The sequence below is a fragment of the Lactuca virosa genome, chromosome 9 (genome assembly GCF_052849685.1).
Source record: "Lactuca virosa cultivar CGN04683 chromosome 9, Lactuca_virosa_CGN04683_v6, whole genome shotgun sequence".
Lineage (NCBI taxonomy): Eukaryota > Viridiplantae > Streptophyta > Magnoliopsida > Asterales > Asteraceae > Lactuca > Lactuca virosa.
Genome location: NC_136434.1, coordinates 282,372,991 through 282,400,729, shown reverse-complemented (window position 1 = coordinate 282,400,729; position 27,739 = coordinate 282,372,991).

The following is a 27,739-nucleotide window of genomic DNA, read 5'->3' as shown; positions in this document are numbered from 1 at the left end:
TTTATAAACTAAGGCCCCAAAATATATAAATCTCCAGGGTTTTTATAAAATATATTAAAAGAATTGGTGATTGAACTAATTATTGAGGGAATATTTGCTTTTCCTTAATTTATGGCAAAAGCAAACCACCACCACCTCACTCTATGATTAGCCATTCTTTCCCACTACCCCTTGTCTCCTTAGTGGACCTTTACAGCCAATCTCCAGCTCTTCCCACGTTCTAAGAGCTGGAGGATTGATCCTCTCTCCTCATTCTCCATAAAACTCTTTCATTCTACACTTAGCAACCAAGAACACTCTCCAAAATTCTCTCATCTTTTCTCTCAACTTCAAGAACTTCAAGGCGTTCTCCAGGGATTTCTTTCTTCAATTAGTAAGTATCTTCATCATTCACATAATTATTAAACTCCATTCTACTCAAATCATTGATATCTTACACAAGTTCCATCTTATTCGGTGTTAGATTCTCGAGTCGTCAAGACATCTTCTTAGTGTTCTTGGGTTGAACACTTACTCTCTCTCACTTTCATCTACTGAAACCACATAAGGTGAGTTCATACCCATACATTTACATGTTTTCTTAAGTTTTAAGGGGGGGAATACAAGTAAAATCATCAAGAACACAATTAAACTTTTCCTAACAGATTACATCAGAAAAGATGGACGTTAATCACGGACTGTTTTGGTCAAATTAAATATTTTAGTTTTCAAAACTGTTTCAGGTGCAAGTAGTTCAAACTCTTAGCTTTAAAATGGCTACTTGCACATCTCCATATGATTTTTCTACAATTTATGGTGATTTTTACAAAACTGCCTGTCATTTCAGAGGCAAACCCGGACCAGTCTGTGATTATGAACATTTTCACCTCTGTTAGAGATCACTAAAAATCATGATAACATTTACGAACAAACTAGACTCATATTCCAAACTCTCAAAATTTGCGGATTTGGATTTAGAGCTTTGATGATTTTTCTATAAATTTTCTAAGAACGGTAACAGAAACTGTTTTTAACGAAAAGTTGCTGTTAATTTCATTTCACCTTGTAACATGTTGAGCAAGGTGTATATCTTTATGTGATTATATGTTACTGCAATATATGACATTTTATCTTAATATTTAGACACACATCAGTTTACAACTGGATTTGGTCATATAAAATATAAAGAATAACAAGTGAATATAATCAAAGTACAATCGATACATTCAAACATTAAATAAACTATTTTGAATATAGTTTGCATACACTACCACGTACTACCCTTGGTTGATAAACTATAATAGGTATAGTTTATGATACATTACATAACACATACATTTAAAAAGGGTACATTTATACAAAGGATATTTTCATTAAGCAAGGTACGGCCATACGGTACCAAGTTTTCATAACACGTAATTCCGTTAATGACTTTGTGAGACATTTACTTCAAATTACCATTAAGTCCTGTATTGTAACCAGAGTCTCCTTGAGGGAGAGCGTGATACTTGTGTATAGATCTATATTGGGTTTGACAAACCCACACCTAAACTGCATGCAACAGTTAGACCGATAGGTCTGGGGTGACAAATGTCATAACATTTCCGACGCCTGAAGAACGTCGTTTTAGGCAACCTTGTTCATAGTGTGGTTATAATAAACTCACATAAAGTATTAACAAACATTGGAAATTACGGGAACTTCATTAAAATTTAACGAGTTTATGTCGATTTAAACTTGCATTGTTTTACTATAAATATGACAAATTACTTGTACATTTCGGTCTTTGGGTTTTAAGACTACATTTACACATTAAGGAAAATATTGGATTTTTCTAACACAAATACTACTTTTACAAACGAAAAGCTTATGAACTCACCAACCTTTGTGTTGACACTTTTTCAAACAACTTGTATTCTCAGGAAATCATTAAACAGGTAATCAAGTGCTTTTGAGGATGGGACGCTAAGGCGTCTACTATTTCATATTTTATCAACATATTGTAATTGATTCGTAAACATGTAATTCATACAATGATGTAATTTTTTTTCAATTATATATATGTTGGTTGTGTTTGCTTGAATTACTATTACAATTGCTGTTATGATACTATACATGAAGTCCTCCACCCCCGGACGTTTCCGCCATCCTTGGTTTGGGGGTGTGACAGATTGGTATCAGAGCGCAGTTTATAGTGAATTAAGTATATCAAACCACATAAGATATACAAACTATAAACACAATTGGGACTAATAGTCTCTGATTTGTGCATTTTCAAATAAATATACTTTTAGAAAATAAATGATTTTTTTTTTTATTAAAAGTATAAATACATGCATACATGCTCATATAGTGTCATAACTAGAAGAACATAAAATAAAAGAAGAGGAGTTGTACATTATGGGTATGCCTTGGTATATGTAAATCAAGTCTGGGAAGGATATAGCCTGATCAACTATATCTGTCCGGGAATTGACTTGCATATACCGGGGGATGGTCAGGATGGACAACAAATCTAACAAACCTAATAACAGACTACAAAGGATACTTTAAGGACTCAAAACTAAACATTTACAAATACTATAGGAGTATTTTGTGTTACTATAATAAATTATCTGATAATTAAATAGGTCTTTATTTATAAATTAATAGCTGCTAAGTGGATGCGCTAAGGTCATATGTAACTAAGATGCTATAGACTTAGAATTTATGTATCTTTGTTTCACTTCCTGTCCTTGTTTGGTTGTGGTCTTGGAGTTAGGGTCATCTATTCGAAGGACTATTATATCTTAATCACATATGACTGGTATGCACTTTGCAACTAATTAAGTAACCGATAAAGATCATTTTAAAATATAATATATTAATTATGTCCCGACTAAATTAGTATGCACTTTGCAACTTATGACAGAACCATGCCGCCAAGAAGAAGACCAAGACCTTCCAGCAACACAGCAACACCTCCTCCGCCGCCGCCTCCACAGTTTGATCCCGCGATGTTCCAGGCTGCAGTAACAGCAGCCGTAGCGGCCGCAATGTCGCAGATAGGGACCAACGGAGCTGGTGGTTCGGGATCGGGAGCTACACACTCTAACCACGGAGACAGTACGTGGCGTGCAAAAGAGTGTTCATACAAAGACTTCACAAATGGCAAACCCGACAACTTCAATGGAAGCGGGGGAGTCATCGCGTTGATGCAATGGTTTGAAAAGACCGAAGTAGTCTTTCAGGTGTGCTCTTGCCCCGAAGCGAGCAAAGTTAAGTTCGCAGCCTTCACCTTCACCGGCCGGGCCCTTACTTGGTGGAACTGCCGGATTAAGTCACTTACTCTCGAAGTGGCTAGCTCCATAACCTGGGCAGAACTAAAAACGTTGATGATGAAGGAGTACTGCCCGAGAGGTGAAATTCAAAAGCTGGAACAAGAACTTTGGAACCTCAGGATGACGGGCTCTGACCTTGAAACCTACACCACCCGATTCAATGAATTGGCTCTCCTCTGCCCAACAATGGTTACTCCGGAGGAGAAAAAGGTGGAGCGATACCTTTGGGGACTGTCTCTCCACGTGCAAAGTAGTGTCCTGGCTTCAAGGCCAACTACTTTTGACAGTGCCAGGGAGCTGGCACAACAACTTGTTGACCACCGAGCCGGTCATAATACTACAACCACCACCACTGATAAATCAAAAGGAGGAAACAACAAAAGGATGTTCTGGAACGAAAAGAAGAGCCAACCAGCACAGGACCCCGCTAAGAAGCAACAAATTGTTGCTGTCCATGCTGCCACTAATACTGCCACTACTGCTACCACTCCAGCACCACCGAAGCCATATGCGGGAAAACTACCTAAGTGCAACAAGTGCAACTTTCACCACAATGGTGCTTGTAGGGAGATGCACTGTAACAACTGCGACAGGAAGGGGCACACTGCTCGTTTCTATAAAGCGCCGGCTCAACCAATCAACCAAGTCGCCAGTACGGGGGCAACCCGGACCTGCTACAACTGTGGAGACGCAGGTCACTTCAAAAGAGACTGCCCAAAGCACAAGCCCCTAATGCTGGTGGAGTAGGAAGAGTCCTGGCAATAGGACATGGGGAAGCAGTCGAGGATCCCACGGTGGTTACCGGTACGTTTCTCCTAAATAACTCTTATGCATGCGTACTATTCGATAGTGGAGCGGAGAGGAGTTTCGTGAGCCACCAATATAAACAGTTACTTGAACAAAATCCCCAATCACTAAAGGATACTTATGTAGTAGAAATGGCAAATGGGAAAGTAGAACGCACTAGCGATATATACTCAGAATGTACTCTCACTCTAGGCAACCATACATTTAAAATTGACCTGATGCCGGTCACCATAAAAAGCTTCGACGTAATCATCGGGATGGATTGGTTAGTTCCTCACCGTGCCGACATTCTATGTTACGAAAGGGCCGTTCGCCTCAATCTACCAAATGACGAAACCCTTCTCATCTATGGTAACAAACCTAGTGCGAATTTACAAATCATCTCATGCATCAAAGCCCAAAAGTATCTCCGGAAGGAGTACCACGCCTTCTTAGCCCATGTAGTAGACAAGAAACAAGACGTGAAAGACATCAAAGACATCCCCGAAGTGTGTAACTTCCCGGATGTGTTCCCAGAAGATCTTCCTGGTGTACCACTCGCACGACAAGTCGATTTCAGAATTGACTTAATACCCGGAGCTACCCCCGTAGCCAGAGCTCCATACCGCCTCGCACCATCAGAAATGCAAGAGTTGTCCAGTCAGTTGAACGAGCTTTTGAGCAAAGGGTTCATCAGACCAAGCTTCTCACCTTGGGGAGCACCAGTCCTTTTTGTAAAGAAGAAGGACGGATCCTTTCGCATGTGCATCGACTATCGGGAACTAAACAAGCTCACCATCAAGAACCGATATCCTCTACCCCGAATCGATGACCTTTTCGACCAACTCCAAGGAGCAAATTTCTTCTCAAAGATCGACCTAAGGTCAGGCTACCATCAGCTACGAGTTCAAGAAGAAGATATTCCCAAAACTGCATTCAGAACTCGCTATGGGCACTACGAGTTTGTGGTGATGTCCTTCGGTTTAACAAACGCACCTGCGGTATTCATGGACCTAATGAATATAGTGTGTCGAGCCTACCTAGACAAGTTTGTAATCGTATTCATCGACGATATGTTGATCTACTCGCGAAGCGAAGAAGAGCATCGCCTACATCTACGCCAAGTGCTAGAGACACTAAGAGCGGAGAAGCTTTATGCTAAGTTCTCTAAGTGTGAATTCTGGATTAGAGAAGTGGATTTCCTTGGACATGTGGTAAGTGAGAAAGGCATACATGTGGATCCCTCCAAGATCAAGGCAATCGAGAATTGGTCAGCACCCAAGACGCCAACCGAAATTCGACAGTTCCTTGGGCTTCCTGGCTACTACCGAAGATTTATACAAAACTTCTCCAAGATTGCGAAACCACTCACCACCTTGACGCAGAAAGGTGTGATATTCAAGTGGGAAAATAAACAAGAAACTGCTTTCCAAACGTTAAAACAAGCCCTATGCAGCGCACCGATCTTGTCTCTCCCAGAGGGAACCGAGGACTTCGTAGTGTACTGTGATGCTTCGAATCAAGGCCTCGGATGTGTGCTCATGCAGAGAGGGAAGGTTATCGCGTATGCATCAAGACAGCTTAAGACGCACGAGGTTAATTATACTATGCACGACCTGGAATTAGGATCAGTGGTATTCGCTTTGAAGATCTGGAGACACTACCTCTACGGCACGAAATGCACTATCTTCACTGATCACAAAAGTCTTCAGCATATCCTCAATCAGAAAGAGCTCAACATGCGACAGAGGAGATGGGTGGAGTTGCTGAATGACTACGAGTGCGAAATTCGTTATCATCCGGGCAAGGCCAATGTAGTGGCCGATGCTCTAAGCAGGAAGGAGTACTCGGGCCGCCGAGTAAAATCCTTAACAATGACAATCCATTCCCACCTGACCATACAAATCAAGGAAGCTCAACTGGAAGCTTTGAAACCAGAAAAGGTGGCAGGAGAGACATTAAGGGGAATGGATAAAAACTTAGAAGTCAAGGATAATGGAGCACGTTATATCATGAACCGGATTTGGACACCGAAGTTCGGTGGACTCCGAGATGTCGTCATGAATGAAGCACACAAGACTCGATACTCCATCCATCCCGGGTCGGATAAGATGTATCTGGACCTCAAGAAATTATACTGGTGGCCGAACATGAAAGCTGAGATTGCTACCTATGTGAGCAAGTGCTTGACTTGCGCTAAGGTCAAAACCGAATACCAGAAACCATCCGGGCTATTACAACAGCCGGATATACCTGAGTGGAAGTGGGAACGAATAACCATGGACTTCATAACGAAGTTGCCTAAGACATCGGGCGGGCTTGACACAATATGGGTAATTGTAGACAGATTGACCAAATCAGCACACTTCCTACCAATGAAAGAAACCGACAAGATGGAGAAGCTGACTAGAACGTACATCAGAGAGATTGTACGACTCCATGGTGTGCCGATATCCATTATCTCCGATAGAGATAGTAGATTTACCTCACGGTTTTGGCAGTCTCTACAAAAATCATTGGGAACTAGGCTTGACATGAGTACGGCCTACCACCCACAAACCGACGGACAGAGCGAGCGAACCATTCAAACGTTGGAAGACATGTTAAGAGCTTGTGTGATAGACTTCGGTAAAGCATGGGATACCCATCTACCGCTTATCGAATTCTCCTACAATAACAGCTATCATACTAGCATCAAAGTCGCTCCATTCGAAGCTCTTTACGGTCGCAAATGCAGATCACCCCTGTGTTGGGCTGAGGTGGGGGATACACAGCTAGCTAGAGGGCAAGTCTCTAATAGCACCCTCACTGGCCCTGAAATCATAAGGGAAACCACAGAAAAGATCGTTCAAATTCGAGAGAGACTGAAAGCGTCTCGCGATCGGCAAAAGAGTTACGCAGACAAACGACGCAAACCCTTGGAATTCCAGGTGGGTGATAGAGTACTACTAAAAGTTTCCCCTTGGAAAGGAATGATACGATTCGGCAAACGCGGGAAACTAAATCCAAGGTACATCGGGCCATTCGAAATCCTTGCTAGGATTGGGCCAGTAGCATACAAACTTCGATTACCTCAGGAACTCGACAAAGTACATCCCACATTTCACGTGTCGAACCTAAAGAAGTGTTTGTCTGATGAGACACTCGTAATACCACTCGACGAAATCAAAGTTAACGAAAATCTCCACTTCGTGGAGGAACCAGTCGAAATCATGGATCGGGAAATCAAACGAACGAAACAAAGTCGTATTCCCATCGTGAAGGTACGTTGGAACGCTAAACGAGGACCCGAATTCACCTGGGAACGCGAGGATCAGATGAAACAAAAGTATCCACATCTCTTCCCAAACTCTTGAAATCCCAGTCAAAATGAAAATTTCGGGACGAAATTCCTTCTAACGGGGGGATGATGTGACAACCGTCAAATTTCGGTCAATTCAAAGTCAACAAGTCAAACCGGTCAACTCCAATAACCCTTGTATACTAGGGTTTACGTTATGTAATCACTATACAATTCGCTATTTTAATGAGAAATCATCATTTGGAAAGTTCATGTGTTTGATTTTCCTTAGCCTTAACAAGTGCTAAACAACGAACCAAAGCGATAAAACACTATTACACAATCATCGGGATTGTGTAAGACACTAAAACACGGTTTAATGGGGTTTACGAACCTTGCGTTGTGAAGACGGACACTCAAATTAAGCACAAACGAAACCTCTCTAAATCGTTTTCACTCTATCTCTTTCTATTTGAAATCTCTCCCAAATCTCTCCCAAATCTCTCCCAAATCTCTCCCAAATCTCTCCCAAATCTCACTCAAAAGTTACTTTAACTTTTTGTAATCATTTGGGTCATCTCGACCCTTGACCGGGTCAAAAATCGCTTGAAACGGAGTAAAAACGAGTAAAATAGCTTTAAGGATCCGAAACCTAAGCTTCTGGACCGAAGCCTCGCATCCGAAGCCTCGCATCCGAGGCCTCTGATCCGAAGCGAGGGTCCGAAGGTCCGAAGCGAGGGTCCGAAGGTCCGAAGGTCCGAAGCCTCGCAGACAGCTCCTTTTTACCGGTTTTTCGACTACGACTTCGTTTTAACTCCGTTTTTCATTATTTTAACGTGGGATTTTCACCCAAAACTTTATTTTATAAACTAAGGCCCCAAAATATATAAATCTCCAGGGTTTTTATAAAATATATTAAAAGAATTGGTGATTGAACTAATTATTGAGGGAATATTTGCTTTTCCTTAATTTATGGCAAAAGCAAACCACCACCACCTCACTCTATGATTAGCCATTCTTTCCCACTACCCCTTGTCTCCTTAGTGGACCTTTACAGCCAATCTCCAGCTCTTCCCACGTTCTAAGAGCTGGAGGATTGATCCTCTCTCCTCATTCTCCATAAAACTCTTTCATTCTACACTTAGCAACCAAGAACACTCTCCAAAATTCTCTCATCTTTTCTCTCAACTTCAAGAACTTCAAGGCGTTCTCCAGGGATTTCTTTCTTCAATTAGTAAGTATCTTCATCATTCACATAATTATTAAACTCCATTCTACTCAAATCATTGATATCTTACACAAGTTCCATCTTATTCGGTGTTAGATTCTCGAGTCGTCAAGACATCTTCTTAATGTTCTTGGGTTGAACACTTCCTCTCTCTCACTTTCATCTACTGAAACCACATAAGGTGAGTTCATACCCATACATTTACATGTTTTCTTAAGTTTTAAGGGGGGGAATACAAGTAAAATCATCAAGAACACAATTAAACTTTTCCTAACAGATTACATCAGAAAAGATGGACGTTAATCACGGACTGTTTTGGTCAAATTAAATATTTTAGTTTTCAAAACTGTTTCAGGTGCAAGTAGTTCAAACTCTTAGCTTTAAAATGGCTACTTGCACATCACCATATGATTTTTCTACAATTTATGGTGATTTTTACAAAACTGCCTGTCATTTCAGAGGCAAACCCGGACCAGTCTGTGATTATGAACATTTTCACCTCTGTTAGAGATCACTAAAAATCATGATAAAATTTACGAACAAACTAGACTCATATTCCAAACTCTCAAAATTTGCGGATTTGGATTTAGAGCTTTGATGATTTTTCTATAAATTTTCTAAGAACGGTAACAGAAACTGTTTTTAACGAAAAGTTGCTGTTAATTTCATTTCACCTTGTAACATGTTGAGCAATGTGTATATCTTTATGTGATTATATGTTACTGCAATATATGACATTTTATCTTAATATTTAGACACACATCAGTTTACAACTGGATTTGGTCATATAAAATATAAAGAATAACAAGTGAATATAATCAAAGTACAATCGATACATTCAAACATTAAATAAACTATTTTGAATATAGTTTGCATACATTACCACGTACTACCCTTGGTTGATAAACTATAATAGGTATAGTTTATGATACATTACATAACACATACATTTAAAAAGGGTACATTTATACAAATGATATTTTCATTAAGCAAGGTACGGCCATACGGTACCAAGTTTTCATAACACGTAATTCCGTTAATGACTTTGTGACACATTTACTTCAAATTACCATTAAGTCCTGTATTGTAACCAGAGTCTCCTTGAGGGAGAGCGTGATACTTGTGTATAGATCTATATTGGGTTTGACAAACCCACACCTAAACTGCATGCAACAGTTAGACCGATAGGTCTGGGGTGACAAATGTCATAACATTTCCGACGCCTGAAGAACGTCGTTTTAGGCAACCTTGTTCATAGTATGGTTATAATAAACTCACATAAAGTATTAACAAACATTGGAAATTACGGGAACTTCATTAAAATTTAACGAGTTTATGTCGATTTAAACTTGCATTGTTTTACTATAAATATGACAAATTACTTGTACATTTCGGTCTTTGGGTTTTAAGACTACATTTACACATTAAGGAAAATATTGGATTTTTCTAACACAAATACTACTTTTACAAACGAAAAGCTTATGAACTCACCAACCTTTGTGTTGACACTTTTTCAAACAACTTGTATTCTCAGGAAATCATTAAACAGGTAATCAAGTGCTTTTGAGGATGGGACGCTAAGGCGTCTACTATTTCATATTTTATCAACATATTGTAATTGATTCGTAAACATGTAATTCATACAATGATGTAATTTTTTTTCAATTATATATATGTTGGTTGTGTTTGCTTGAATTACTATTACAATTGCTGTTATGATACTATACATGAAGTCCTCCACCCCCGGACGTTTCCGCCATCCTTGGTTTGGGGGTGTGACAAAGACACATCCCCTTCCACTTGATAATTGGTTCTTTGAATCTTCATGATCGGTTGAGAAGTAATGTCTTCAGTTGTGCGAGAAGTAGAATCGACACCGTAAATGCCCTTTTTATATGTAACCCTTAATTTGAATTGAACGCGGGATAGGCATTGATTGAGATCTGACGTGGCACCTTAAAAGTCGCACCAGTCTGCCAATAAAGTTGCCATGCGTCAAAAAGTAACTGTCACATCGCCTTGAAACCAGGAAACGTCGCCTCACACAGTCTGTTCGTGTCACCTCAAGGAATAGTAACCGTTATCAACCTTCGGATGGAGGTTAAGCTCTTTCGTCTTTGTGTTTAGAGACGAAGTCATATGCTAGACTGTCGAAATCATCAGCCTGAGTTGGTAGTACTCAGAACCTCAAGGATTTCGTGTGTGCTGTGTGCCAAAGAAAAGATTAGAAACAAATTAACGAAAGTTTTACCTTCCCATAGAAACACAAGCATGACCCTTGAAAAAAATGTTCGCGATATCTGCACAAAGAAAAAGAAACAAAGAGAATAACAAAAATCTTTTTGATAGTTTTGATTTTCCAAAAAAATATTTTTGAATTTTTGTGAATTTTTCGAAAAAAAAAACAATTAACAAAAGAAAATCTTTTTGATATTTTGGATTCTTCGAAAAGAGAACAACAAAACGAAAATAAAATCTTTTTGGAGTTTTTGATTTTTCGAAAGGATAACAACAAAACGAAAATAAAATCTTTTTGGAGTTTTTGATTTTTCGAAAAGAAAACTAAGATACAAACTTACAAAAAACATGTTTTTTTTACAAACAAATGAAAATTTGTAAACAAACTACAAGTCGCCACTCTTACGAAAATTTGACAAAGTAATCGAAAATTTTGTACCACATAACCAACATGCAAATTGTCGAATTCGAAGCGTGTCGAAGCGTTGACTATGAACAATAACCGCTGAATGCGTCTTATTGTCTCTGAATCGACACATTTGTATAACACGCCTTTGCTATACATTCGAAATCCGTCCTGGAACTGAACTCGCTTCAATCATTCCCAAGCCTGTCAAAATTCGAACAAATGATTTTTCATCCAAAACTTTTGTAAAAATATCAGCAAGCTGATCAGTTGTTTTTACAAAATGAACTTCAATGTTTCAATCTTCCACATGATCTTTGATAAAGTGATAACGAAGAGCTATATGTTTTGTTTTCGAATGTTGTACTGGATTATGACAAATGCGTATAACACTTTGAGAATCACAGTACAATGGAATCTTTTTCATATTCACAGCATAATCTCTCAACTGACTTTGAATCCAAATAATTTGTGATGTACAAGCAGCAGCTGCTACATATTCGACTTCAGCAGTAGAAATCGAAACACACGTTTGCTTTTTCGACTGCCAACTAACCAACTTTCCATCCAAAAATTGACAACCACCACTTGTACTTTTTCGATCCAATGTACACCCTCCTAGATCTGCATCTGAAAATGCCTGAATGAAAAATCCTGTTTTCGAAGGATACCACAATCCTAACGAAATTGTTCCCTTGAGATAACGAAAGATATTCTTCACAACTGTTAAATGTGGTTCTCGAGGATTTGCTTGATACCTAGCACAATTACATACAGAAAACATGATATCAGGTCTACTTGCAGTTAGATAAAGCAATGAACCTATCATGCTCCTATATAACGTAAGATCAACCGCAGGCGATTCTAACGAAGGTGTTAGCCTTGTGCCAACAGCCATTGGTACTCTTAGCTTCGTGCTATTTGTCAATCCAAACTTTTCGAGCAAATTCCTTGTATATTTCTCTTGATTGATGAATATGCCTTCTCTGTTTTGACATATGTTTAAGACCAGAAAATTATTGATTTTACCCATCATGCTCATTTCGAATTGGCTTTTCATCAAATTTTCGAATTCTCTAGACAAAGCAGGGTCAGTAGAGCCAAAAATAATATCGTCAACATAAATTTGAACAAGCATCAGATGACGCCCAACTTTCTTTCGAAATAATGTGGGGTCAACTGATCCTTGCTTAAATTTCGACTGTTTTAAGAAACTGGTAAGAGTTGCATACCATGCTCTTGGTGCTTGTTTTAACCCATATACAACTTTATCTAAAATATATACATGATCAGGATGCATTTCATTTACAAAACCTGGAGGTTGTTCTACGTAAACAGTTTCTTCGAGTTCTCCATTGAGAAAGGCACATTTCACATCCATTTGATAGACATCAAAATCCTTATGAGTTGCATATGCTAAGAATATTCGAACAGCCTCGAGTCTTGCAACAGGGGAAAAGGTTTCTTCATAATCAATTCCTTCTTGACAACTAAACGTGCTTTATTTCGTACAATATTTCCATCTTTGTCGGTTTTGTTTTTGAAAATCCATTTTAACCCGACAATCGAAACATTTTCAGGTTTAGGAATTAATCTCCAAACCTTGTTTCTTTCAAATTCAGCCAGTTCTGATTGCATTGCAACAACCCAATCTGAGTGTTCCATTGCCATCTTAACTGTCTCTGGTTCAATTTTAGATATGAAAACATTGAACATGCAAAATTCTTGATGAGTATTTAATACCTCATTCTTCGCACGAATCTGAGCTCTTGTTAATACTCCATCTTGAGGATTTCCAATGACTTGATCTATTGGATGAGTCTTTGTCCATTTCTCTAACGGTGGATAAGCCGAATCAAATTCCAAAGGTGCATCTTTGTACATCTCTTTATTTTCAGATCCTACAACATAAACATTATCATTTAGATCATGAAAATCATCATTTTGATTAAAATTTATCTCCTCAACATGATTATCATTTTGATGCTCCCCCTCAACTAGATGCTCCCCCTCAACAACATCATCCATTCTCCCATTCTCCCCCTCGAAAGAATGCTCCCCCTCAACCAGAGTATTCGAATCCAAGTGCTCTCCGTCCACTGGATTATCAAGCATACTTTCGCCAAGTCCAAGAGAATTCGTTGTTGAATTAACATCTACTATGTTTTGAGGAATTTCCAAATCATCAGTATGTTTTGAAGATTCAGAGTGATGATTATCATTCGCATGAACTTCAACATCCACAGCCCTGTCAGGAATACCAAAAATTAAATCATAATCAAAATTAGATGAATTTGATTCTTCAGTTTCATCAGATGATTCATTAATAATTGGTTTTTGTTCAAATTACTTTTCAACTTGTTTGACATAATAATCATCGAAAGTAAGATTGAAAGTTTCTTCGATTTTTCTTGTTCGCTTATTTAATACTCTGTATGCAACCGAATTGTGCGAATATCCCAAAAATATGCCTTCGTCAGCTTTAGCTTGAAATTTTGAAAGGTTATCTTTGAGATTCATTATAAAACATCTGCAGCCAAAAACATGAAAGAATTTGACATTAGGTTTTCGATTATTGATAATTTCACACGGAGTGATATTGAATCGACGATGAATAAAAGATCGATTTTGAGTGAAACAAGCTGTCGAAACTGCTTCAGCCCATAGATATTGAGGAAGATTCGCATATGTCAACATAGTTCTTGCTGCTTCACAAAGTGACCTATTTCGTCTTTCAACCACACCATTTTGCTGCGGTGTATAAGGCGAAGAGAAATTATGCGAAATTCCTTTTTCTGTTAAGTACGAATCCAGCACATTGTTCTTAAACTCAGATCCATTATCGCTTTTGATCTTTCGAACATTTTTCTTCAGACTCATCTCAATCTTCTTAATAAACTCGATCATTGTTTGAGCAACCTCATATTTTAACCGGAGAAAATATACCCAAGTAAATCGTGAAAAATCATCAACAATAACCAAAATGTACCGTTTCTTGTTGAGAGTTTCAACTCGATCATTGGATGGCCTTTCCTGTGCTATTTCCCTTGTTCACAAGCTGCACACAATGTATCATTATCAAATTTTAGTACAGGTAAACCGCGAACAAGATCATCAACAACAAATTTATTCAATTTTCGAAAGTTTAAATGCGATAAACGTCGATGCCATAACTAACTGATGTCAGAGGAAGCTTTCGAAAGTAATCACACTGAGGGTTTGCCGATGATTGGTTTGATATCAAGAGTAAACATATCACCATGACGTTTGGATTTGAGTGTGACATCCCCTAATTTCTTGGCCAGAAAAAACCGATTTAATTTATGCTTTTTAAAATAAAATCAGTGAAATATTTTTAAAAGATGTTGCAAAATTGGTCCCCAAAACAAAACATGATAAAAGTTTATCAAAACCTTTCTTTAAGAAATGTATAGTTTTATTTCATATCAAAACCTCGGGATGTCATGTTCCGATACAGATCAAAAGCATAAACAAGGCATTATAAGCCTTACAACAGTTATTTACAACTACTGGTCTATAATCAAAAATCTCTCATCGTCCTCCGACTATGCTCGGGGTCCACTACCTGTAACATAAAAAGATGAGTGGGTCAGGCTTGGGAGCCTGGTGAGCATATAGGGTTTTCAACCCACAATAATAATAAACTTATTAAGTTCACCAATCAACAATAACCCTGATTACCCATTCCCGTTGTCCTCACTTTACGTCCCTAAACACCTATCACAAGGGAAATAGCCTAAGGAATATCATCGGGATGGACACTACTGCTAAGGGGTCTCTTCAGCCATACATGTCCTAAAGGCAACCATGAGGGGGATGGGGTACGCCAATGAACATTTAGTTCATCAACACCTACAAGTTGCGAACCTGCTAGTGTGCCACTGGACTATCTAGAAAGGTCCGTGGTCGTCATCTATACTCCGCTAGACGACAACAACAACAACAACAACACAGAGGCCTCTCACCATTTTAACACACATCGACTATTTCGTCTACCCATGTTCTACCCAACATATTTGTAGATAAAATACATATACAGTTTAAAACTTTTATAAAACATCTGTTCAACAGTCACCTCAAATAAACACTTAATATAATTACACATAACACGTATTTTATAGAAAATACTTCATATCTAGGTGTAAGATGAAAGTGACTACACACTCACATGATTTGATGATAATCGGGCAGCACTTCGTTCCCTAAAACGATCGTTTCTAATAAAACCGGGAGTTTTATTGAGAAACCGGGCTCTGCATGGGTCGGGCTTCGAAACCGAAAAGATAAATTTTCCGGGTCTTCGAGCACTTCAGGCGTGTTCCGGGTGTTATAATTGATATCGGGGCTTTGGGGGATGTCAAAATGGTAAAAATATTGAAAAAGGGGTGAAAGATGGCAATTTCTTAAAATCACCCGATAAGGCTCGCATCCTTCTATTTATAGGGGGAGGTTTCGGATGGTGAGTCAGCAGCGAGGACACGTGGCAAAAACAGAGCGAAGGCGCGCAGATGGCTCACACGTGGGTTGTGCATGCGAGGGTCTCGCTGGAGGCTCCTGATTGGACTGAGGTCTAGTCCGAGGAGGGGGTTCGTGGCGCCTAGTGCGAAGGTCGGACACGCGAACAAGGACACGCGTCGGATTCTTAGTGGACCACTTCGGATGGCTCTCCGGTTCGGACACGCTTCTGATGACACAGCAATTTTGGACACGTGGCACAATTTGAGCGAGGGTGAGGTGGTCGAAGTCCACCTTGCGAAATTTCTCGGTTTTGGCAAATTTTCTCGATTTTCGTGCCAAAACTTCTAAAATCCATAACTTTCGCATACGAGTTCCGTTTTTGACGTTCTTTATATGCACGCGTAGATAAAATTACGCTCTACAACTTTCGTTTAGACTTCGTCGGCTAATTTTGACTTTAATTTTTATATTATTATTTTTAACAGACCGGGACAGGAAATCCGTTAAAAATTCATAACTTCTTCATCCGACGTCCGTTTTCGTCTGTCTTTTTACCGTTGTGCTACTATTGACGAGACCTTCGATTCTCGTTTAGGTCGTGTTGGCTAAAAATCACTCGATCTAAAATTCGAGTTTTTAGTTGTCTACTGCTAAGCTGAAACTTCGAAAAATCATAACTTCCTCATACCAAGTCAGATTTGGGCGTTCTTTTTATACATACTCTCGGTTTAACAAACACTACGACTTTCGTTTAGATCACTAAGGCTAAAAAGTAGTTTATCAAAAACTCACTTTTTACGACATTCGGCACCGTGCCTGTTTTGTCGTGAAACTTCAACAGGTCATAACTTCTTCGTTATAAATCGGATTTTGGTATTCTTTATATATCCGTAATCCTTTTCACGACCACTACAACTTTCTTAATAGATATCGGCTTTATCTAATATTTATTTTCGACGCTCATTTTTATTCTTAATTAATTAACTCCTAGTAATTAAGCATAAAACACATAAAACACATAAAACACATAATATTCACATAATTCCTTTTTCATTTCCTCAAAATGAGTTACAAAGGTTAACCTAGACTATCACATCAATATTAATGCCTAGCCTAGAAACACGGGCATTACAATTCTCTCCCCCTTAGGATGATTCCGTCCCCGGAATCACATATCAACAAACAACTGTGGGTAGCGACTCATCATGTCACTCTTCGTTTCCCAGGTGAGATTTGGCCCATTCGTATGTTTCCAACGCACAAGCACTAAATCGACCATCTTGCGTCGCAACTTCTTAGTCTTACGGTCAACGATTGCCTCAGGTTCTTCAATCAACCTCTTGTTTTCATCCAACCTTAATTCAGAAATGGGAATTATGTCGGGCACATCTCCCGTGAATTTTCTCAAATAACACACATGAAAGGTGTTATGAATACCCTCCAGTTCTTCCGGTAATTCTAGCTTGTAAGCTTGATTCCCGATCCACTGAAGAACTTTAAATGGTCCAATAAACCTTGGACTCAATTTTCCCCTTTTACCAAATCTTATAAGTCCCTTCCACGGTGAGACTTTAAGTAAAACCGAATCTCCAACTTCGAAGGATATCGGTTGTCTTTTCTTGTCAGCATAACTCTTTTGTCGATCTTAAAGCTGCCAACATCATTTCTCTAATCACTTTCAACTTTTCAGCCGTCTGATGGACTATTTCAGGTCCCATAAACAGCTTTTCCGCAGCTTCCAGCCAACATGACGGCGTTCGACACTTTTCCCCACACAAAGCGTGATAAGGTGCCATCTTGATGCTTGAGTGGAAACTATTATTAAAGGAAATTCCTACTAGAGGTAAGTGTTCATCCCAGTTACCTTGGAATTCTAGGGTACATGCTCTCAGCATATTCTCCAATGTTTGAATTGTTCGTTCGCTCTGACCATCAGTTTGCGGATGGTAAGTTGTACTCAAACACAACTTGGTACCCAATTCCTCTTGTAGACTCCTCCAAAACCTTGAGGTAAAACGGCTGTCACGATCGGATACAATCGTTAATGGAACACCGTGAAGCCTCACAATTTCCTTCACGTAAGAATTCGCAAGTTTATCCATAGACCATTTCTCGTTGGCTGCTATGAAATGTGCACTCTTAGTGAAGCGATCAACGACCACCCAAATCATGTCGTGACCGTTCCTTGTTCTCGGCAGTTTAGTCACAAAATCCATGGTAATATCCTCCCATTTACCCATGCGTACAGGCAAAGGTTCTAAACTCCCATACGGTTTTTGATGTTGTGCCTTAACCCTAGCATAAGTTACACACTCGGCCACATACTTAGCAACATCGAGCTTCATCGTCGGCCACCAGTAATAGGGTTCTAGATCCCTATACATTTTCGTACTGCTGGGATAAATCGAGTACATGGTTTTGTGAGCTTCTTCCATCAGAAGATCTCTTACTCCTCCCGTCTTAGGCACCCAAATCCTATCTTTGAATACCTTCAGTCCTTGACCGTTTGTATCAAACACCAACGTTTTGCCCAAACGTTCCTCCTTTCGGTTATTTCTCTCTGAAGCTTCCTCTTGAGCTTTCTGTATACTTTCCACAATTGTAGAGACAACTTCAATCCTCAACGCTCTTGGCCTTTTCTTTTCAAGACTTACCTTCCGACTGAGAGCATCAGCAACAACATTTTCTTTACCAGGGTGGTAAAGTATCTCACAGTCGTAGTCCTTGAGTAATTCTAGCCAGCGCCGTTGCCTCATGTTCAATTCCTTCTGATTAAAGAGATATTGAAGACTCTTATGATCAGTAAAAAATTTGCATTTAGTACCATAAAGATAGTGCCTCCATATCTTTAAGGCGAATACTACCGCTGCCAACTCCAGATCATGAGTGGGGTAGTTCTTTTCATGCTCTTTCAATTGCCTCGATGCATACGCTATCACTTTATCCCTTTGGGTCAGAACACAACCTAACCCAACTCCAGAGGCATCACTATAAACTGCGAAGTCATCAACTCCTTCAGTTAACGAAAGAATCGGTGCTTCACACAATCTCTTCTTTAACTTTTCAAAGGCTTACTTATGCTTCTCATTCCAAGCATAAGTAGCTCCTTTGTGGGTCAAAGCTGTTAATGGAGTAACGATCGAAGAAAAGCCTTGGATAAATCGACAATAATATCCGGCTAATCCTAAAAAGCTTCGAATCTCCGTAGGACGTTTTGGTTGTTCCCACTTCATTACAGCTTCAATCTTTGCTGGGTCAACCATTATTCCTTCTTGGTTAACCACATGACCTAAAAATTGGACTTCTTGAATCCAAAATTCACATTTGGAGAACTTTGCATACAACTTCTCCTTTTTCAGAATTTCTAGCACTTCCCGCAGATGCTTTTCATGCTCCTGCTTGCTTTTCGAATAAATCAAGATATCGTCTATGAATACTATCACAGATTTATCAAGGTATGGTTTACAAACCCTGTTCATCAAATCCATGAAAGCTGCTGGGGCATTGGTTAGTCCGAACGAAATAACCAAAAATTCATAGTGTCCATATCTTGTTCTGAACGCAGACTTTTCGATATACTGCTCTCTCACCTTTAGTTGATGGTATCCTGAGCTAAGATCGATCTTCGAGAAATCGCTCGAACCTTGCAACTGGTCGAACAGGTCATCGATCCTCGGCAACGAGTACTTGTTCATTATTGTTGCTTTATTCAGCTCTCTGTAATCGATGCACATTCTCATGCTCCCGTCTTTCTTCTTTACAAATAACACCGGGGCTCCCCAGGGTGATGAACTAGATCGAATGAAACCTTTGTCCAATAACTCCGAAAGTTGTGTCATAAGTTCTTTCATCTCTATTGGTGCTAATTGATACGGTGCTTTTTCTATCGGCGTTGTTCCTGGTAACAAGTCGATACGGAATTCTACCTGTCGATCAGGGGGCAATCCGGGAAGATCTTCGGGAAAGACTTCCGGATAGTCACACACCACCGGAATATTCTGCACCTCCTTCTTTTCCTTCTTAGCATCGATCACGAACGCTAGATATGATGTACATCCCTTGGCCAAACACTTTCTGGCTTTCATTAGGGAAATGATTCCAGAGTTTACTCTGCGTTTGTCTCCATATACCATAAACGACTCTTTCCCTGGCGGGTTTACTTTTACTATCTTCTTCCTACACAATATTTCGGCATCATTGGCGCTAATCCAATCCATTCCTAAAAATATGTCGAATCCATTTAACTCGATAAGCAATAATTCCTCGTGGAACTTATTCCCATCCAAGTCAATGTGGATGTTTTTCATACGATGGCTAACAGGTACAAACTTGCCACTAGCAATCTCGACTATTATATCATTAACTAGTCTATCTACAGGCAAAGCTAGTTTTCTACAAAATTCATGCGAAATAAAGGAGTAATTGGCTCCAGAATAAAAATTTTTTTGGGCAGGCAATTCGTTTACGAGAAAGGTACCTAAAGCGACATCGACTTCTTCTTTCGCAGCTTCAAGTGTCATGTGAAAGGCTCTCGCCTTCGGCTTTGGTGGAAGATTGGCTTTTGCTGCATCCTTCTTCTTCGGGCAATCCCTCAAAATATGCCCTTCTTCATGGCACCCAAAACAAACGTTCTTATCGAAGGTGCATTCATTGGCATAATGCCCTGGCTTTCCACACTTGTAACAAGTGACTTCCACGCTGCACTTCCCAGCATGTTTCTTCTTGCACTTGTCACACCACTTGGCTTCGGCTCTTCCTCCGAATTTTCTCGAACCAGTCTTCGAAAACTTGTTCTTTTTATTGGAACCTGAAGTTCCTTCAAACTTTCTCTTTTCGCCAACTTCAACCTTGTTGGCGGCTCTCCCCTTAATCATATCTTCAACAGACTTGGCAGCCCAGATAGCTGCCTCCAAAGTAAGTGTAACACCAGTCAAATTTTGGTCAAAAATAAGTTGATCAATAATCGTATTTGTAACAAGGTTTCCAAAAACATAAAGAACACTGAAATCCGAGTTATAACGAAGAAGTTATGACCAATCGAAAATCCGCGATAAAACCGGCAAAACACTACTCAGTGTAAAAAGTGAATTTTCAAAAAAAAGGCTTTTTAGCCTTAACAATCTGAATGAAAGTTGTAGAATATGTTAAACCGAGAACGTTCATAAAAAGAACATAAAAATCTGACTTCGTATGAGGAAGTTATGATTTTTCGAAGTTTCGGTTTAGCAGTAGACAACTAAAAATTCGAAATATAAATCGATCGATATTTAGCCGACGCAACTTAAACGAGAATCAAAGGTCTCGTCAAAAGTAGCACAACGGTAAAAAGACAGACGAAAACGGACGTCGGATGAAGAAGTTATGAATTTTTAACGGATTTCCTGTCCCGGTCTGTTAAAAATAAAAATATTAAAAATAAAGTCAAAATCAGCCGACAAAGTCTAAACGAAAGTCGTAGAGTATGATTTTACCTACGTGTGCATATAAACAACGTCAAAAACGGAGCTCGTATGCGAAAGTTATGATTTTCGCAAGTTTTTGGCACAAAAATCAAGAAAATGTGGAAAACCGGGAAATTTCGCTGAGTCACCCCGGACACGTCATCCCTCGCATGCGAGGCCTCCACGTGGCACCTCCTGATAGGACCGAGCTTCACGTGTCATCTTCTGACTGGACCAAGTCCGTGGTCCACTAAGCTTCGGACATCCTCGCAGGAGACACACCGCACACCCTCCTCGGATGCTCCTCGGACCCTCGTGCCCCACTCTTATTGGTCCGAAGCCTGGTCCAATCCGAAGCTGCCAGCAGCGAACCGCCTGTCCGAGCCCTCGCCACCTGTCCGAACCGAGACACTCGTCTCCTTTCCTTCGCTGCCACGTTGCTGATGAGTCACCCTTCGGCCGAATCCTCGCACCCCTATATAAAGGGTGCGAGCGTTCTCGCATTTGAGGAGTTTTTCACCCCAAAATTTCCCCTTTTTCACATTTCGCCCCCGTAAACTTTCTCACGACCCCCAAGGCCCCGGTATCGTGTCTAAAGCCCGAAGCAATCCCCGGAGCCCTGGAATTCTCGAGAAGTTATCCTCTCTCCTGCCGAAACTCTGCCCGGTTTGAGCCGGTTTTCGTCAAATAAACTCTTTACGGGAAACGAAACGCTGCCCGAATCACCACTTATCAAAGTGAGTACATACCCCCGTATTTTCATAATTTCTACTGTTTTAAAGGGGGGGGGGGGGGAATACAAGCATAACACAAGAACTTTGTGTTATAAAATCATGATTTCAAATCATGATAAAACAACATTAAATCATTAAAAATACTCAAAACATTAAACTCTTTTATCATCTTATATTTTTCCCCAAAATTCATGTTTGTATATATATATATATATATATATATATATATATATATATATATATATATATATATATATATGTATATAACTAAGATTTAAAAGGCTTAGGACTGATAACCTACTCCGGGTCCTTTTCCTTGTTTGGATGTGGGCTTATAGTTCCGGTTATTTGTCCGAGTGTCGTTTAAGTTTTACTTATATATAAAATTGTATATGTATATAAATATAATAGTTATTTCATCAGTTTAACTACCTTTGTAACATGTTGAGCAAGGGATTACATGCATACATGGTTAAATACACATTCAGAAAGTACATATAAATTATAATAGGTATAATTTATACAAAGAACAATAATTCATGATTCAAGTATACTAGAATACACAGTCTTAGAAGAAACAAGGGTTTTGATACAGAACAAATCCAGGGTTTGCACTTATCAAATACATGTTAGAAATTCTAATTCAAGAACATACTGTCAATCATTATTTCAGAATGATTGGGTTTTGATTCAAGAACATACTGTCAATCATTATTTCAGAATGATTGGGTTTTGATTCAAGAACATACTGTGAATCATTTATTTCAGAATGATTGGGTTTTCAAAACTAATATACATGTAACGTTTATATGCTTTTTATGAGACATTCAATTCAGGTTGTTTAATTCATTTTAGACAACATAGGAAAAGTCCTGACATTATAACCAGAATCTCCAGCCGGGGATCGAAACAAGTGTGTATAGATCTATATCGGGATTGACAACCCCGCACTCAGGTTGCTAGCTACAGTCAAGCTTATAAGCCGATGAGTGGCAATTGTTATCACCAGTTTAAACGCCCACAAAGTGTTTGTTTTAGGCCATCCGTCATAGTATGGTTATAATAACTCATTAAAAAGATATTAACAATACGTTAGTGTATAAACAACTAAACTAAAGTACACCTTCAAAGTACCAGTTTAAGGAATACAAAATACAATGGTTCAATACAGTTTTCAATAACAGCTGGTGGAGCCAGGCACACTCTCAGTTACAAGTTTTCATAAAGGAATACAAATACAAAACATTAATACAAAGAGAACGGTTTATGGGATTAAACCACTTTTACAAATGGGAATCTAGTCAGTTACTTTCAGTAAACTAGTATAACATAAAGGACCTTTAGTGGTTAATTCTATAATTCCTTAGTTGCTACGTCATAGTTATACATAAGTAATATCCGATTGACAGTAAAATGTGTGACTTCCGCTTTACTTCCTGTTCCTTGTTTGGTTGTGGGCTTAGGGCAGATACACCCATTTAACTGTCCATTCGATATTGGGTTATATATAATCAGTATAAACTAACTAATTACAGAGGGAAACTATTGAGGCTATCAGTTAACCACCTCAGGAAATATAGGATTTCCTGGAGAAACCGGTGAACTTATTCAAAGAACTTAGGGTATACTTAACAGAACTAAAATACTTATGAACTCACCAGCTTAAATGCTGATCTACTCTTTCCAAATAACTTGTATTCTCAGGAATCCAGTAGACAGGTACACTCCCGAAGCTTTTCAGAAGACTACCTAGTACCGTACCGCGACTCTTGTCTTCTACTGTACCTACTTTAGTGTATGAATATGTAATGTTTAAACACTTATGTAAAACTTATACTTATTAATTCAATGGTTGTTTGTACTTTGATTACTATATTGCATGTGTTGTGATACTTACCTAAAGTCCTCTGCCCCCGAATGTTTCCGCCATTCTGGTTTGGGGGTGCGACAGATTGGTATTAGAGCAGTGTTTATAGTGAACTCAGTATATCAGTCATAAAAGATATACAACTATAAACCCATTGGGATAAAAACACTCTGACCAAGAGTTATACTTTAAAAATATAACAATATTTTATAAAAGTATAAGTACATGCAGAGTATATATACTAGAATAAGTATCACAAGAAGAACAAAACAAAAGTATTTGGATGTTGGACATTGCAGATAAACCTAGACAGTGACGTAATCATATCTAGGATCAATATAGCCTGATCAACTATATTCATCCGAGATATGACCAACATGTTTTTAGGGGAGTGATTGTAGTTTTGCAACTGGTCTAAAACTTACCTAAGCACTAGAAGAATTCTTGAACCAAAGACTAAAATACTATGGGGGTATTTTAGGATGCTATAACAAGAAAACTGAAGACTTGTCAAGTTCTTATATCCAGAAGTCCAAGAATCAAACTCATAACTAAAATAACATGGAGGTATGTTACATACCTTTGAGGAAATGTTAAAAAGATATTTTCTGATAAGTCTATAATTACTAAGTGGACACGTTAAGGTTATATATAGTCGAGATTTTATAGACTCAGAATATGTGATTTTCACTCTACTTCCTTTTCCTTGTTTGGATGTGGTTTTAGAGTAGGATTACCTATTCAAAGGTCTATTTGATCTGGATTATATATAATCGGTACACACCATGTGATTATAGGAGGACCAGGAAGGATCACCTTCGTAAAAATTTAAATTTTCTCATAGATTCTTTAGACATTCCCATTCTCGTATAAACCCGTTAGATAAACATAGTTACTTCAGCAATCAATAGAAGAGTCAAGGAGGATCCAACAGAATTTTATTAGGAGAATTTCGAAAAAGAAACGGATGAGAAGTACATAAACTATAGAAATCATCTAGTGCCCTTACCCTATTAAGGACACCAATGAGAGATTCGCATGAACTTCCGAGATTCAAAATCTTCATTTCGAAGTAATGGGGATCAGTGTTCGAATCGGAAGTAAGATAGCCCGGGAATTCAATATACCTACAGAGGAGAAGGACACCCTATAGATACCAGGAGAGAACAAATCATTACCACCCAGAATAAAACGGAGAACAAAGGAAAACCACACATGATTCATGTGAAGAGTTTGAGCACCATTTCATCTAAGTAATAACTAGTAAATCGGTTCAACCTAGTGAGTTAGTGATTTCACTACTCACATTAGGTTTGGAGCTTATCCTCTTTTCCTGTCACGGCTAATAACAATAAATCAGATCACGAAATCTTAATTGATAGTGATTACTTCCCAAATTCATAAGTCTATTTTATGTAGACACTGTTATGAATTATTTTCGAATATTTTCGAAAATTGGGAAACGATATCCACCAAACGAAGGTAACTTAGTTCGGATGATACTCGGTTCATAACCATTCTAGAAACTTATTTATGTTCCTTACCAGGACTGCATCATAGGGATGCAGGTTGAGTCATTAAGAACAATATAACGAAACGAAAGATTTATACATAAATACAAATGGTTAGAATACATCTAGAGACAACTATCGTCGCTCATGAGCTCATTTTCTTATCATGTAACAGAATCATGCCTTCAAGGAAATGTAACCAACCCACCAGCGAAACACCAATCCTTCAGATAGATGTGGCCACGTTTCAAGCTGCGGTCACAGTAGCTGTAACAGCTGTCATGGCACACCTTAATGCTAACAATACAAATGTTAGTAGTAATGCTATCGGTAACCCCGATCATGGTGATGGCCAAGTACAGCAACGAGCACCTACTTGTAAGAACACCTTGAACCTTAAGCCTAATATCCTTAAACGAAAGTTCAAGAACAAGAAAGGGAGTTTTTCAACTCAAGAACCTAACAGAGGGCAACGAACTGGGGTAGTCAATACCCCCATCAGCCCTGTTATTCTAGCACCGACTAAGCCGTATTTAGGAAACCTCCCACACTGCAGCAAGTGCAACTACCATCATCATGGAGTTTGCCGAAAGCTGCATTGCAATAGACGCAACTTGAAGAGGCATATCGCCCGCTTCTGTAGAACTCCAGTTGAGTTCATCACTTCAACTACCAATGTTGGAACCATTCCCATATGTCACCTTTGTGGTGAAATAGGACATTACAAGAGGGATTGTCCAACAGAGAAGAACGACGGGGGAGCAGGAGGAATTTGACCCCAATACATGGAGAAGCATCAAAGAACACTGCTATATTTTGGTACGCTTCCAAACCCCGATAACTAGCTATAATTATGATTACTCTTCCGTTCAAATTAAATCACAATAATTATATAAAATTTGAAACCCTAACAGGTAAGCTATGATGACTTGGAATATACATAGGGGTCATTTATAATTCAGATTTGTAGACTTAGAGTGAGTAATCCCGCCTCATTTTATATTCCTTGTTTGGTTGTGGATTTAGGGCAGGGTTGCTCAGTGAAAGGTCTTACGAATCTTAATTATACATGACTTGTATACACCAAGCAATTATAAAGAGACCTAGTAAGGATCGTTTCATGAAAGTTCATAATTTCAAATTATCAGAACCCTCGTATTGGTAGTACCCGCCAATTTCGAATCAAAAAGGGGTTCGTAGTGATAATAACAGAATAAAACCAGAAGCGCTAAAAACTTAGGTACATAGGATATCATCCTAGTAATCATTCATCCCAGAACAACTTAATATCTATTTCATCGAGAAAATTCTGACATCCTCATTCGACATGGTTTGGCCTGGCCCTTACCATGTGAAAATTCTTATGCTGTATAAGAATACTTTTTCCTTAATCAGCCGTAAGATGAAATTCTTCCAATCCATAACACAAAACCCTTAGGTTTTCTCTCATTTCAAAACTTCAGAAGTACCCACGCGAAGGATACCACGCCATTCTAGCCTACTCAGTAGACAGGAAACTTCAAACGAAAAGCACCAAAGTAGTCATAGAAGTCAGTAACTACCGAAGTACCTCAATAGATCTCATAGGAAAATCATCGAACCATAGGTCAAGTTCAAGAATAGAGACTAAGAACTCATTAAGTTAATCTATCGCTGCTAAGTGTATACTCGAGAGTGGTATATAAGTTAGACTTAACAAGATTAAGGATGTGTGATTCCACCCTATCTCCTGTTCCTTGTTTGGTTGTGGACCTGGGGCAGAGTCACCCATCCGAACGTTTTGTGAAATCTAAATTATATACGACTTGTATACACAAGGTATTGGTGGATGAGCCAAGTATGAGTCTGATCATGAACTTCGGAGCAAAAGCCTGCATCATGTATTCTACCAGGTGGAATTCAACATGAGACCACGACGATGGGTCGAGCTACTAAATGACTACGAATTCGAAATTCGTTATCATCTTGACAAAGCCAATATAGTAGCTGACACCCTAAGTTAGAAAGAGTACACAGGTCATAGAGCCAATCATTAACTATGATAACCCTTTCAAATCTTTCCACACAAAGTAAGGAGGCTCAACAGGAAGCCTTGAAACCTGAAAGTGTGGCAAGTAGAGAAGATAACTAGAACGTGTGAGTGCACGATATTCCAATGTCTGTTATCTCCACTGAGATAATAGAATCATCTCCCAGTTCAGGCCGTCACTCAAAAATCTCTAGGAACCAGAGTAGACATGATTCTATGGGATCGACTATGGTAAAGAATGGGATACCCATTTACCAATTAGTCGAGTCCTTTAACACGCTAGCATTCAAGTTGCTCCATTCAGAACCTTCTGTAGTCATAAGTGCAGATCCTATCTGCACTGGACTAAATTAGGTAATACGCAACTAGCTAGAGATCCAATTTCCACACAACACCCTCGTTGATTTGGAATTCATCCGAGAAACTACCAAAAACAAAATA